The sequence below is a fragment of the Eleutherodactylus coqui genome, chromosome 13 (assembly GCF_035609145.1).
Source record: "Eleutherodactylus coqui strain aEleCoq1 chromosome 13, aEleCoq1.hap1, whole genome shotgun sequence".
In the NCBI taxonomy this organism is placed as follows: Eukaryota; Metazoa; Chordata; class Amphibia; order Anura; family Eleutherodactylidae; genus Eleutherodactylus; species Eleutherodactylus coqui.
Window position 1 is genome coordinate 67,431,348 of NC_089849.1, and position 16,046 is coordinate 67,447,393.

Sequence of the window (16,046 nt, forward strand, 5' to 3'; positions counted from 1 at the left end):
TGCCTGTATGAATTGTTCGAGCGAACTGTCATGGGAGCCTATGAAGCTCACATTTTACAATGTTCCAGAGATGAGCTCTGATTGACAACCATGCCAGTGCTCCGTCAGACAGTGTGATGAACAATATATCCCTGCAGGGGGTTCTCGCTGCTTTCCTGAACAATTCTTCTCAGCTGTCCTGCAGTTATAGCAGTTTCCAAGTGACAACAGCTGTGACCACCAATACAGCAGTTTTTACCAAGGGCTCTCTTTTTTTGGGGGGGGGGGACAGTTGCATTAGCAAACACTATCAGCAGCTTAGGCTCTGTTTACATGGCCAATAGGGCTGGAGCTTCTGAAAGATGTTCCATCACTTTTGAAGATGAGAAGAGTGCAGAATGCAGAGCTCTTGTCACTTCATAACCCTGATGGACCTGATTATAAGCTCATGGGGTTTGTTGGACATTACCTAGATTCATTGTGCAAAGTTACCGGCATACTTTGTCATGGCTTCCATTCTAAAGAAATTGATTTTAGGAAAGTAAATTCTTATAAATGCAAGGTAGGTTAGCGTAGGGGTGAGTAGCACTTTTTAACTTGGACCCATGTCTACAAGCTGAGTTCATTGGGATGGACTATGTAACTAGTTCTGTAAGTGCTACTGTATGTCCCATTCAGGAATCCTCTCCGGAGAACACAAACTCATCTCATTTCCATTAAGTTCCTAACAGATGGACAAAATAAAGCTAAGGATTGCATTTTAGCATCCATCTGCTGAACCAGTGGCTAGGCATTTCGGGAGTTGTAGTATTATCCTTAGAAGCACTCAAGGAGTAGATGATGCAGCCGGCATTTAGATATGTCAACAGATATGCATGTCGTGGGATGGGAGTAATCTTACAAGTTCTAAAATATATATATATACACACACAATCCAGTATTCTAACAGTTGATGTGCTGATCGTTGTCCGGAAACCGACCCACCACACAGCCTTTTAGTGCAGCACTAAATTATTCTCATTTCTTACAAAAACATGTATTAATTGGTTTATGAAAAATGATGCTGTTCAGTTCTGGAAGGCATTAACCCTCCTCTAATAATCTTAGAGACTCTAAATGTACAAATAAATGAAACACGGAGCGGAATTTGTTCAGTTCAAAAAAACTGAAGGCCTTCAGTTTGCTTCCTTTCAGTTTTTTTTTTTCAGTAATTTTGATTTTTAGTGTGTTCAAAAAAAATTGGGGGAAAACGCAGAAGTGAACTGAGCCTTATGGTACCATTACATAGGACAACTGTCTAAACGAGTGCATAAGTGAGCGACGTCACCGCTAGTTGCTCCTGCAGGACGTTGAGACAGGCTGAGGATCGCTAACTTTTCGCTCAGTGCTTCACATTCTGAGTGGGGAGCGTGTGTATGCAGTGAAGTGAGTGAACCAGCAATGATTTTTATGCTGGTTGGAACTGAGCGACACATAAAATACATGAATAGTGTGGAATGGCTTTCCATTTAGACTAACGGTTACCGCTCATTTTCATTCGCTTAAACAAATTCTGCGCAGCAATCGTTACATGTAAATGGCCCTTTAGATAGAAATAGGGGGATGGCTGAATAACTGTTGACCTAACATCTGATGAATGGTCATTTTGCAGACAGTCATGCACATTTCAGGCCATATTGCCTGTTAGTTTTTCAAACTCCATACCTGTTCATTGACACTCAGTGTGATTGGTCCCAGTAAGGGAAACAAAGTAGATATGACCTGACAACAGAATACAATAATGGAAGAGGTTTATTTAGAACAAAGGATCAGCTGGAGGGAAACTTGTAATCTGGCAGACTTCTTTCCAGACTATGACTATTAGGCTGGGTTCATACAGGGCGCATTTGCCGCGGAAATTCAGTGCGGAGTTTCGCTGCGGCAAATCCGCCTGTGGCTGCTAATTCCGGGATTAGCCAGCCGTGGGGACGCGATTTGTCAAAATTCTCGTCCACATGGGACAGCCAATCCGTCGCGACCACGCTGCTCTTCATGGGAGTGCTGGCTGCAACAGAAAAAAGCATGTACCCTAGCCGTTCCAAAACCTGCGGCTAAGTGCCACAGGTTTTGAAGCTGCGCTTTCCCGGCGGAAATCTCACGGGTTTTTTTGCTGCAGCAAAACCGCAGGATTCCGCCCTGTAAGAACCCAGCCTTAGGTCCTGACCTTAGGATAGGTCTTCCATATGTGATCAGTGGAGGTCTGCTGCTTGTTACTATAACTGGGTTAATTAGCGTTTTTCTTTTTTAGTTTGGACGCCAGTGCCCTTGGGCATGATTTGTAGTAGTGAGGTGCTGAATAACACACAGACAGATATTTTGCTTAATTTGTTGTAAACACGATGATGTTCAATCAGACAGGGAGATGAGGTAATTTTCTTCAACACATATAGTGAATAATAAATGATATACACTTTGCAACAATCAAGGTACTTGTGTCTATCACATTTATATACTGGAAGCTTACTCTGAATTTCTTTTCTTCATATTTACATCTCTATATTTCATTATCTCCCTCTCCATCTCAGCTCTTTTATCTCTCTTCTGCTCACTGTCACAGCTGACTCTCCTCTGTTACTCACTGTTTTCTGATTTTTCTCCAGTTTCTCTGCTTTTTCTTTTCCTGTCTTTTTTTTTTTTCTCCTGCTTCTCTCGTTTCTCTCCTTCTCTTGCTTTTTGCCTGTTCTCTCTCTGCCACTTCTGCCTCCTGCGACCGTTGTCCGGCTATTTATCGCCTCTGTCACCTGACCAGTCTCTCTGCAGCCAATCACAACCTATTTGGTTGGTAGGCTACCTGCATCATCTGAGTCTCAAAGCATTTTTTCTAACTTCTGCAGCTGAATAAAAATGACTAACTGGTTGCTAGGTTACCTGCATCACCTGTGCAAAATGACTCAGATTAACGCCCTAGGGCCAGTGGTTATATTACCGTTCCCCACAGCTAAACAGCGCTATGTAGTGCCCTTTTTCAGGCCTCTACAGTACCTCCACTGAGCAGCTTTTGGAAGAGGCTGATATGAGTGCTGCAAACTGTGTTCAAGCCAGTACCTTCAGGCAGATGACCTGAGAACAGCTCAGCCCCTTTCAAGTGAATATGTTTGAGCTGCTTTACCAGCCAAAGCCACTATACAGTGCATGGCGCTGTGCTTGGTATGCAATGAAGAGGATGTTAAGCTTACCTGAGTGCAACTGCCTTTTCAATAAGCCGATCCGGGATGGTGGGGGGTATTATAGTTGCAGAAAACCTCTGTCTTGTTTGTTCTCTACTCCAGACAGGGTAGTTTCTACAATAGCAACACCCCTCCCAGCCTGAGGCATATCTTACCAAACCTGTTTGTATGGTTGTAGTAGTAAGGGGGCAATAAAACGATTGTATTTTTTTTTAAATAAAACAAAATACGGTAAAAGCTTTTTTACCCTACCAGCCAACATGAAGGCTGCGGTCACACTGGGCGGAAAACTTGCAGGAATGACTGCAGCGGGACCGCACGGAAATTCTGCGAGATTTCAGTGGCAAAAAGGCAACTTCAAAACCCACATCGTCCGGTGCGGGTTTTGTCTTCCACTGCTGCCGTCTCTCCCCATAGAGAGGAGAGAACCAGCAGCGGAAACGGCGATAAAATTAACATGCTGCGGATTTGAATCCCACACAGCGTATCTGTTTCAGCGTGGCTTGGCTGCAACAGACTGTCTGCAGTGTGTGCACAAGATTTTTGCAAATCTCATCCACTTTGCTGCTTAGGCTCGGGTTTAAGATTGCCGGCAAAATCTCCAACAGGAAGGTCTGCACGGAAATTCTGTGGCAATTCCGCCCGGTGTGAACCCAGCCTAAAGGTAGCTTTTTCTTTTATGCATAAAAATGCTCTTTAAAGGAAACCTTGTCACATCTGGTAAGCATATTCTAAGTTATGGTGCTAATAGGACAGGGAGCGAGGAGTCCAGGGATGTGCACTTGCCCCATACCCCATTTCCTTACCATCGCCCCCGAAAGTCAGCGCTCGGTCTATGAATGTGGCTCTTCTGTCAGTGATAGTACACTCTTACTGTTACCTATGGCACGCACTGACTGAAGAGGAGTCTCACTCAGACTGATCACTGACTTCCAGGGTTGACGGCAAGGAAACTGGGTGTCGGGTAAGTTTAGAAAGCGCACCCCTGGACTTCTCCGGATTATAAGTAGGGCCGAGCAGGGGACTATTACCATGTGTACTGTGTCCAGGCTGGTTCTTCTACCCACCATTTCACTCAGTGTTTAGAGACAAAGGGATATCAGTGTGCTCAGCAATCTTCCTCCATCCCATAAAAGTAAACGAAACTGGCGTCCCATATACACACTGCCTCTCCATTTACATAGGGCATTGGGAGTGCCGATCTCGGGATCATTGGAGGGTCCCAGAGGTCGGACCCCTAGCGAACAGACAGGATGTCTTTGGGAAAAACCCCTTTTAAAGGTATTTACTGGGGATGTCAATAGTAGGACATTAATATATGATCAGCTTATTATCTAGGCTCCTTTTTTTTTATACAGAGTAGGGATTTCCGAAGCGAATAGCCCTTCTTAAGCAGTGGGAAATCTGGGTGAAACCCGCTGTGGGGCTTTTTGACAGCTAAGGACTTGTTCACAAATTACAGATTTTTGGAGATTTTTTGTTCTTGAGCTTTTGAAAAAGATGAGAAAAGAACCAGTGCATTAAAACGTAAGCCATATTGTGATGTAGAAGGCCATGCACCATCTTTCCTTCCCTGCAGAGTGCATTCTACTCACTGGGCCAAGTATTGACAGACTAGCACACAAGCTTTCCCTGGTACTATTGTTCAGGACTGTACTTTATATGGATCTTCGTCCGGCTGCGCCCTGTTGTGTATCTGGTCTTGTGCCTCTCTAGGGAGGGGACATCCTGGTATTCCATGTATGTATGATATGGTCACTTCCTTCCTCTGACCTTCCATTAAACTCAGTGTCTATTCCCCTAACCCTTTCTGTGCCATACCACTCCCTCCAAATGCTGTCTCTTACCATTACATTTCTACATGTGCCATCACGGTCTATAACTTCGTCTTATTACTCACATCTTCAACTTCCCCTCTACAGCGTCGGGGCTGCTGGAGCCAAGCCACTCATCTTGGACGGGATTGGAAACGGCTGATGTTTACAGTGCAAGAAGTAGCCCACTGGTCGAGTCGGATGATCTTGGGCAAGACTGACAAGCAGGTACTTTGCACCCTTCTCCGTATCTTTGCACATAATTTACTATACAGGGCTTGGCAAGAGCAATTTATGTCCTGCCATCTACTGCTTGACACGAATTACTCTCTGCGGGATGCCTTTACTTGAACCGGACCATTATATTTTATGTCTGCAGAACAGATTAAGGTACCTTATTACAGATTTGAAAGTTTTGTGGTATTGGAGAAAAGTCCATAGGAAGTTGATGGCTTCCTACTGTAACAGTGAGCCTTCAGTCTATGCTCTTTCCAGACTTTGTTCTTTCTTATTAATCATCTTAATTATTTGATTCTCCTTCTGCTAGTTAACGTTGTTTGGTAAATCTTGTAGGCGTCTCCATTGATATAACTGATAAGGAAGCCAGACGATTTCGAAGTCTGTTTGCTACACCAAGCCTACGTCTGAGTACAGATACAATCTTGTACTGTACCTACACGTTGTTTTCCTCTTATATGTATTTGACCCTGAAAGAGCAGGACCCTTAACTTTAGTTTATTTTTTCATAATATATAAAGTGGGAATCCATTTTTATCAAATAGTGGATATTCAGACAGGAAGTCAAGTGACTGCTAAGCAATTCTCAGCTTTAAAGGGGTTTTCCAGAAGTAAACTTATTGATCTCCTATTCTCAGGATAGGTCATCAATAGCTGAACTGTGGGGGTCCACCATTCAGGATCCCCACTGATCACCAATTGATGTGACAGCAGCGCTCCTGTGAGCGCCGCCATCATTTGTCCAATCCAGGTACAGTGCCATATATTGTATAGTGGCGGTGCATGGTATTGCAGCTCAGTCCGATTAACTTGAATGGTACTGAGGTCACGTGACAAATGAATGTGATGTAACTAGCCTGAGAAGAGGCTAAGGCACTCAATTGCCTTGGCCTCTTCAATCGGCTGATAAGCGGGGAAAACGCCTATTATGACCTATCTTGAGGAAAGGATCTTGTAAAGATAGGTCATCAATAGTTTATCCCCAGAAAGCCCTTTTAAGCCTTTGCAGCTGCTGAGCAGAGCAGTTAGGGAGCTGGCAATGTTCCATCAAAAGCGGGCAATCAATTAAAGAGATATTTGGAGACTGGGTGAAATTTTCACAATTTTCGTAACGTTTACATATATCACCATTATTCCAATTTTTAAGCTGAACGCTAGTCTATTTTTTTTGTTTGTTTTTTGACCTGCACCAAACTACATCTCCCACAATGCCCCACTGCCAACTACTGGCTAGTACACATTCACGACAGTACAAACTGTGTCATTACATTTTATTTTCAAGAAAAAGAAGGGCATACAGGTTTTAACATTTGATATCAATGAAGAACAAAGTGGGGGAGAGGGTAGGAGCCTGCAGGTAAAGGAAAATCTCTGCCGTTTTGTAAAACAAGCCATAACATAATACTGCAATATTACATGTTATCACCTTATGAAGCCTAAAACGGTCAGTCTGAATTGCCAGAATACCCCCTGTATTCACACAGCATGGTCAAGTCACATTTTTTTTAAAATGCAATTATTGCAAAACCGTGACAAAATCTCACTTTTTAGTGACATTGCTGCAAATCTGCAACACTTTGCTGCTTGATACATAGATGACAAAATCCAAGCTTGCTATGTAGATATGGTAGTAGAACCAAGCTAATTGTATAGATACAATAACAGGACCAAGCTTACTACATAGATACAGTATCTACCCCCAACCATCTATTTATGTTCAGGAGGAGGGCCTATGGGGAAGGAGGCTGCCCCTCCCTCAACAGCTGGAATTGTGTTGGCTAGCCCTGGGGCAGAAGTGCAGTGGAAAGGCAGCTAGCCCACCTAGAGCTCAATACCTCGACAGCGGCCGTGTTTTTGATAGTCAGAGCCTACTAGCCAGTGTAGGAGGAGCTTCCGTCTTCGGCTCTCTGCCGCAGCACATAAGTCTCCACAGCGCTCTGGAGGAGCGTTCCTCCCTCCTTGAGTTGTCAGCCTGCAGCTCGGAGGAGCGCTCCTCCTAACTGAGCGCAGAGAGCTCGGAAGGCGCTCCTCATTAGCGGGAACATGAAATCACACAACCGGAATGCAATACAGTCGGCAATATGTCTATAGGAAAAGCCCAACTACCATCCAACGTGGACCTAAGCAGCACAGCGTCCGTCTATGGTTTCTTTTTAATAGCCACTGGAGTAAATATTGCCCTGGAGCTTCCTTGGGCTCCAGCTTTGAAGCAGACCAGACTGCAGCAGGGTTATAGGTGGCGGCGTGTCAGTAGGTGACAGTTTTGCAAGGGGCAGTAGTGGGCACAGGGCTATGTACTTGGGATACGCTAAGACCGGGCAGAGGGGTAGGGGCATTACTGGACGAGATGGTAGTGCATAGCTTCTGGCTAGCTTGTGGATAACTGGACTATAAAAAAAAATGTGATTGTTCCCAGCAAGAGAACCCAAGTAATCTTGTGGATATGATACCTTTTAATGGCTAGCAAAAATACGTGATGTTATAATAGCGAGCTTCCGAACCAACGCAGGGTTCTTCTTCAGGCTTATGGATTGAATCTGAAGAGTCATGAATATTTATACACACTTATAACATATACTTATGACAAGGCACAGATATGGATGTGATTGGTTCACACTTGAAAGGAATTCTGCAACAGCAAACAAACTTTTTTTGTCTAGGCACTGATAGCGGAGTGAAAGTTTTATGGTCCCTAAATTACTGTTGGGGGGGGGGGGGGGGCGGGTCAGCAGGCTAGAAATGCTACAAGAGGTACACAGATGTTTTTAGCTAAACACTGATAAGGGAGTGAAAGTTTATGGTCCCTGAATTACTGTTGATGGGGGTCTTATCTGTGTAATAAATGTCTCACACCTCCCATTCACGCATAAATCCAGGGAAATAATTTAACCCAGTATTCAGCGTGTGAAAGTTTATCAATTTATACTCCCAAATTCTTCTGTGGTTTTGTGACTTGAAACCGCCCTTCAATATAAAAACTCTCATATCTCCTATGACATGTCCACGGTTAGAGAAGTGCTCGGCCACAGGCCACCATATACTTTCACTCCCTTATCAGTGTTTAGCTAAAAACGTCTGTGTACCTCTTGTAGCACTTCTAGCCTGCCGACCCCCCCCCCCCCCAACAGTCATTTAGGGACCATAAAACGTTCACTCCGCTATCAGTGCCTAGACAAAAAAAGTTTGTTTGCTGTTGCAGAATTCCTTTTAAGTGTGAACCAATCACATCCATATCTGTGCCTTGTCATCAGTATGTATGTTATAAGTGTGTATAACTATCCATGCCTCTTCAGATCCAATCCATTAAGCCTGAAGAAGAACCCTGCGTTGGTTCGGAAGCTCGCTATTATTACATCATGTATTTTTGTTAGCCATTAAGAGGTATCATATCTACAAGATTACGTTGTTTCTCTTGCTGGGAACAATCACATTTTGCTCTACTGGCTAACACGGTACCAGATCTTTGTTTTCATTGGACTATAAAACACATGGAGATACAGTGATCAGCCCGATTATCCGCTTGGCTTCTTTCATTGTTTAGTACATTACAGTACAAGTCCCCGGACAGAACATTGGGATCCGTGTAGAGGGGGAGGGATTGTATGGGGGATGTATCTCATTGTATACCTATACAGTGGAATATGTAGCAGACTTTACACCAATTGTATCTCATTAACAATGCACAAAGCTCTTCATTTCTTATTGCTGCAATGTGACTACAATTTACAACAGCGCAAGAAGTGGATTACACGGCCATAATTTGTTCATTGTGCCCTGAACCCCATGGATGGTATTTCAGTGGTTACTTTTTGTGTACTGAAGTTTTTCTATGCCCATTACCAAGAGCTAACCACTTAAAGTGGCTGGATATGAAAAAAGTTTCAGGCTTGGTTTTGTAGAGTTCTAGCTGACAATCTGTTGTAAAAACCACATTTTATCTAATATGTTGTACCTAATCAATTCGAGATCCCTAACAAAAGTTCTCCAAGTAGATTATTCCATGAGAGATTTAGTCTAGTACTGTGTAAAGCTGATTTTGGTCAAACCCAAGACAAAAGTTTAGAGTTGCGTGGAGGCATGGATGCTTCTGACTATTTCTGTACAGCATTAATAGCTATGCAAAAGTCTATTTCATACCTTCATAGCCAAGACTTGGCGGTGTTGACAAACGGCTTGAAGCACATTGCTCTGTGGTAGAGTGTGTATGAAAAGGTTAACTTTCTGCACTTGGGTAAATGCTGTAATTGCTGATGCTTATTGCATAACTGTTAAGGCATAGCATGCAAATGTGTGGTCTGATCGATGTGACCCACTGGTTACCCAGTGCACAAATTGTAGCAAATTGTGCCAAAATTTTGCCACAACTTTTAATATATGCTTAGCCAACTAAAAGTTGGGTCTAAACGTAGACTAGACTGTCTTAACCCTTTCCAATCCACTGTCGGGGCTGCCCTGACATAATTTTCCTCTATAGCTCCGATGTCGGGGCAGACCCGACATGCTGTTTCCTCCCACGCTCTGCTGACAGAGGCCACCCGACACACATGTGAATAAGCGAGCTGCAAACAGCACTGAACAGCGCTGGATTCTTCTTTTACTGAAAGCCAGATGTTCCTTCTCCTCTGCCCTGCTGCCCTGTATTCTCCGACATAGAGGAGGGGAGAAAGAACATGAGTGCAGTCAGTAAATGAAGAGCCCAGCGCTTATCAGTGCTGATAGTGAATGCCCGAATGTGCTTCCCTCCCCCTCTCTGCTGCCGGAGAACACCCGACACACTTTTATGTGAATAAGTGAGCTGGAAAGAGCACTGGACAGCGCTCCATTCTGCATTTACTGAATGCTCCCCTGTTTCCAGCTCACTTACTGACATAAAAGTGTGTCGGGTGTTCTCCGGCAGCAGACAGGGGGAGGGAAGCACATTCGGGCATTCACTATCAGCACTGATAAGCGCTGGGCTCTTCATTTACTGACTGCACTCATGTTCTTTCTCCCCTCCTGTATGTCGGAGAATACAGGGCAGCAGGGCAGAGGAGAAGGAACATCTGGCTTTCAGTAAATGAAGAATCCAGCGCTGATCAGTGCTGTTTGCAGCTCGCTTATTCACATAATAGTGAGCAAAAGAAATGAGAAAGTGGGAAGGAGAGAAACCACCTTTTAGGGCACCTGCACACGAGCGAAAATTCCGCGGCGGGATTTCCTGCGCAATTTCCGCCCCTGGAAGTTGCCATAGGATTGCGTTAACAAACGCAATCCTAGGCAGACGGCCCTGATTTGGCCGCGTGGCAAACAAATCGCGGCATGCTCTATTTCTGTGCAGGGCTCGCAGAGCCCCGCATAGAAACGTCACTCACCGGCCGCCGCCCCCGCTCTGTGCATGCGCCGGCTGCCCAGCAGCTGGCACATGAGAGAGCCGGGGCCGCGGGAGAGGTGAGTGCCCGCGCTGCTCTCTGCAGACACTCGGGTCGGGTCCCGCTGCGAGAATTCTCGCAGCCGGATCTGACCCGGCCGTCTGCAGGGCGGCCTTACTGTGAAACATGTACTAGGAAGCCTGGACTTCATCCTGCAATTTGTTTCAAAAAGTATCACGCGCTAAAAAATTATAAGTCAAAATAAATAAAAACCTTTTAATTTATCTAAAAGTGCTAATAAAATCATTAGGTAATTTATTTGTGTGGTTTTCTATGTTGTTCCAAGTAATCCACCAACCTCTTTCCCGCACAAAATAAATTGGAGCTGGGAAAAATGAGCGTGGCAAAAAAATTGGATTGGAAAGGGTTAAAATTAGACAAATTTAGCATTCAGCAGAGCTACTATGATAGAGCTAGCATATTTTAAGACTGTGTAGTCCAAGTTTGCCCTGTCTGACCCCTTCACACTCCATACAAACCCTCTGTGCCCAGCATATAACTGGAGTGAGATTGGGAGCCTATCCCGCCCCATACACAGCAGATGCCAGCTGTCTTTGAGAGCTGAAACCTATCTGCAACAGCTGTGATGAGTGTGAACGCTGATAGTGGCTGTTTAACACTTTAACCCTTTCCAATCCAATGTCTGACCTCTGAAGACATTCTGATTTAAGGCTGTACAGCTCCGATGTTAAGACATCCGTCTGGTTTCTCTTACTATATATTGCCAGCCTCTCTACTGTCGGAGCCTATCTAATGTGTCACCTCATGCAGTACTGGCTTTAGCCAGCAGATAGCGCTGTTGTATAACGGCAGAGAGTAAGCCCCCTAGGAAAACCAGGATACAAATTGGATTGGAAAGGGTTAAATTCCACTGTAAATTCTGACAGCAGCATTTAAATGCTCCAATCAGTGTTCTGTGGCCCTGAACTGCCTCCTCTCTGCAATGAGATGGCAAGGTGCCATTTGGTTGCCATGTCAGCCTGGGGCCTTCTGAAGGGCCCTCAGGGTGCCATGACTGATTGCTTATCAAGACATGCCTGCGGCACATCTTAGCAGACTGCTTTTTAGAATGCTGTATAATGTAATATGGTATTGTGTTATACTGTGTGAGTAATCAAATGATTGAAAGTTCAAGACACTTATGGGAACTGAGAAATAGTAAAAATGAGTTAAAAAATAAATAAATAAAAAATAAGTCTATTAAAAAAAAAAAACCTTACCCATATTTATACAGTACTAATAGAAACTACAGGACCTCCTGCAAAAAAAAAAAACAAGCCCTCATGCAACTATATTGACCGAATAATAAGTTAAGGCTGTCAGAAGATGGCAATAGAACCTAATAGCTGCGTTATTCCACTACGGTGAACGCGGCATAAATCCGTCCGTAGGCATTAGCCCTTAGAAATTTTAAAAAGGTTTTTCAATACATTGTATAGTATGTTAAATCGTACTATTGAAAAATGCAGCTAGTCAATGAAAAACAAGCTGTCAGATAGCTATGTCAATGGATAAATAAGAGTTATGATTTTTTTGAAAGTGGGGAGAAAAAAGGGCCACATCATTAAGGGGTTAAACAGTATTCGTAAATAAGCCACAATGTCTTTTCCCCCATGGATGTTGTGTTGAGTGGTCTTGATCCCAGTCACTGTGGCTTTTCTGAAGGTTTGCATGGGGTTTGGCACTCTGTTATGTTGTCGTTGTGGTGGTGGAGAGTAAGCAAGTACCAGAGGTCTGTGCACTGTTGGGTGCAGCCTGAGTCATGACCTGCGAGAGAGGTCCCGGACCCCACTGATGGGTTAGGTGCAAACTGAAGGTGTTTGGGCTGCAGTATATCCCTGGAGACTCCTGTTCTAAGCGGAGTGCGCCTGGTCAGTCTGGACCATTGAGCCGAGTTGTGACCCGCTGTATTATTCCACCATAAAGACTGACTGCATACCATTTATGAACTGTCAAGTGTGTCCATGGAGCCACACCAAGCCTGCTGAGTACTTCAAAAGTTTGTAACATCATCCGGTCAGAGCTGAAAGCTTGGGACAGTGTTGCCAAGCTTAGAGCATTGCTAAGTAATGAAACTGTGTTACAACGTTCTGAAATTAAGTGTCAAGTTAGTCTGTAACAAGATTCAGGTGCCAAGTAAAGACTGCAACTATTTATCGCAACTTATGCTCAAACACTTGATCGACCAGCCATGTGGGGTTTCCAATGCTACACATAGTCAGTTTGACTAGGCCTGCCCAGGTGGGCTGCCCACTGCTGGCAATCGTGTGGGCAGGTTCTTGTGGAGCTGGCACAAACTGGGATAATTATCCCCCCCCCCCCCCCCTCCATTAATATGTGATAGAGGCACTTTCATATGTGGTATCCAGCTAAAAGGCACCCATATCTAATATCTTTTTCTAAGTTTTGTATCTATATAGATCGGTCATGTGAATTAAAGCCTATTCACAAATCCATAGGTGGTAATCCCATTATCAAACTATCTCTTCACTGGATTTGTGTTGCCTGCTACAGACCATTTGATGGCGTGTTCTGCATGCCATAAAGGTCCAGTCTGTAGCCAAGGCGCCTGTAGTACCGGCAGCCGCCTTGTAATACTGCCATTGATTATATCGGCGTAAGTACCTGTAAAGCACTGTACAGTTAGTTGTACAGCACCAGACGAGAGTGCTTTCCCTGCTGTGTCCTGACAGAACCTGATCATGTTCTTGACACTAAATATACGGCTCCTGCTAGATTACAGCCTTATGGAAAGTGTGCGGCACAGTCTGATCTAGGCTTCTGGAACTTTGGAAGAAAGCTCAAGCCACTTATTAAGCATGTAAAGCTAGGCAGGCGCTGCTTCACTTTACTATAAACGAGAGATTTTAACTCATAGCCGACTGACCTATATCCAGTACAGGTTAAAAGCAAAATCTACATATTGACAAGGTTTATAGAAGTTCATATAAGCTTGAACAACAGTGGTGGCGCCCCTAGTGGTGGCGCCCACAGCACGTCTCAATCTTCTAGTGTACAACTAGCACCAAACTATTATTTCCTCGCTTTTATCTGTACTTCCAATTTATAGCTGCATGGTTTCTTGTAGTTTTCCCACGCTTCCAGCTCTTGTGGGTTTCCATTTATAAGTGTGTGTAATGTGGAGAAATAGCCTAAATTACAACAACCCGCGGAATGTACTAAGAGGGAAGCGCACAAAGGCATGTGAACGGCATTACAAAATTTTTTTCTTTTTTTTTAAAGTCTATTTTTATAAATGAACACTTCCGTGAAAAGCAATGGACATCCTCTTTGATGCTTTTGTAAATGATCAGTATTCACGCATATAAGAGAACTCCGAGCATCATGGATCCCAATGATGCTCAGTGCTCGGGTCAGGATACCAATGGTCAGACTAGGATCCATAACTGTGGCTGAAATATGCTCATCATTTGTCAGCCTAATGTTGTATAGGGATGCTAATTCATCTGCAGTAGTGTGTGAGACGGTACTATACTGAGGAGGACATGGCCAGAATGTACAGCGGAGGCGCCTCAGTATGGTGGGGTGGCTGTCATCACATGACATGTCACTGATTAATCTAGATTTGGGTGGTTCAGTATAACATAAGATACCTTGACTTGAAGGATAACATGGAGTACCCTAGAAGCAGGTACCATGGTCACCTTCATCTATTGACTGCGCAGCCTACGTAGAGACTGTTCTTCCTCTTGCCGTCACTTCTGTTCAGTTTCCTTTGCCATTAAAAGTAGTAATTGCAAGTTTCCAAGTCCAGGCCTTGTGTGCTGCCATGTATCCGCCAGGATATCCCCTGCTGTTTATGAAGAGGTTCATCCTGATATGGTGTGTCAGTAGTAATCCAAATGCGCCTCCACATTATTTAGTAACTGCTATGCCAAGTTCAAGGAGGCTGAGTGCCACTAGTTAAGAAACATTTAGTTAGCCTTTAATGTGAAGATCAGGGGTATTAATCTCTATTAAACTCTTTGAGAAAGAGCTACAGAAGGCGTTAGAACCCCCATCCCCTCAAGCTGGTTATGTCACGCCCGATGAATGTGTTAATTTTGCCAGTTACATTTCTCCTATGTGAGATATCATTTACCCTCTGCTCTTCTCTCTCTCTCTGGATTTGCATCATAAATTAGTCCTGAGAGGTCTTTGCCCACATAGTCCCTGTAGACGCGTAGTATAGAGCTCTCGGACTAGTTGTAGCTTCATTGTTGCCCTACTCTTAACAATTAATGCTTTATTCTCCTCTCCTCTCTTCTCTACATTCGAGTGCCACCCTTCATTGATTTCTCCCACTCACTAATTCATGTGGTACACTTTGCCTCTCTGCTCTCCCATTGGACGCCGACTACATAGCGCCATGTATACTGTTCAGTCATGTTGGTGTAAATTAAGTTAATTGTCCTTCAGTAAGGATAGAATTACATATCCTCATTGGATATCATTATTCGGCTAAAACGGGTGTCGAAGTAACGACCTAGGCATGACATAATTGTGCTCGGAAGCTGAACATGCTTGGTTGATCTAGGGAAGCGGAGAAGATGACTGGCACAGTGAGATATCTGACGCCACTGCATATAACCTGCTATAGAAAACCATAAAATCAGACAGGAAGTTTTAATTAGTCCCATATGTTTTCGTACTCTTTATGAGATATGCTTATTCCGATAATGAACCAACCAGGATTTTTGGATATTGTTATTAGAGGTTACTCTGGAGCTGTATGGCCATAGAAAAGCATAGGGCACCAATGAAAAATGGAATTTAAAGCTTCTGAACCTCAATGCAATATCTGTAACTGAGCCCCAAGCTACCATTAATGATACCAGGGACTTATATGGCAGAGGGGCCTCTGGATTCCCTTAGGCACCAGGGCTTGGGTACAACTGCTATACCTGCATACCCTAACGCTATGATCCTGTTCCCAAGTATATTATGTATTATGGTACACCAAAAGAGAGCCCATCAATTCATACTGTTCAGCATAGGGCTTTCTTGAAAAAGTGTTGGTCTTCTCCAGACCAAGAAGTACCTGGCCTCCAGCTGGAAAGTTGCGTAACTTCTCATAGCACTTCTGGAGTTAGCTCCAGAGGGGTCCCTAAATCATTGGCAGGACATACCCAGATATCACTTACAAGCATGCCAATGGATTTCCTCATAAATGTGTATTATAATAAAATTATAGAATATTGACTGTATGGTTATATATTTCCCAGTACAACATATGTAGTCAAGCAATCAGGATTTTGCTTTTTAAAAGGTTTATCAAGCTGCACTATTGTGCTTGTTACAGCAGTCATGTCGAAGCCCTCTGTGTCTGACATGTCTAACCTTCTCCATAATCGTTTAGGCCATGTAGTTAGGACTCGGGTTTATGTTGGCACTAGAGCTAT

At 43.9% G+C, this 16,046-nt stretch overlaps 1 protein-coding gene across 1 annotated transcript in view; it reads left to right on the forward strand.

Moving 5' to 3' along the window:
* RHBDF2 (rhomboid 5 homolog 2) overlaps positions 1-16,046 on the forward strand; it is a 73,356-nt gene that overhangs the window by 27,050 nt on the left and 30,260 nt on the right. The window contains exon 2 of the mRNA XM_066588136.1: positions 5,108-5,227. The gene's annotated coding sequence lies outside the window, so the exon portion shown is untranslated. The remainder of the gene's footprint in view (positions 1-5,107; positions 5,228-16,046) is intronic.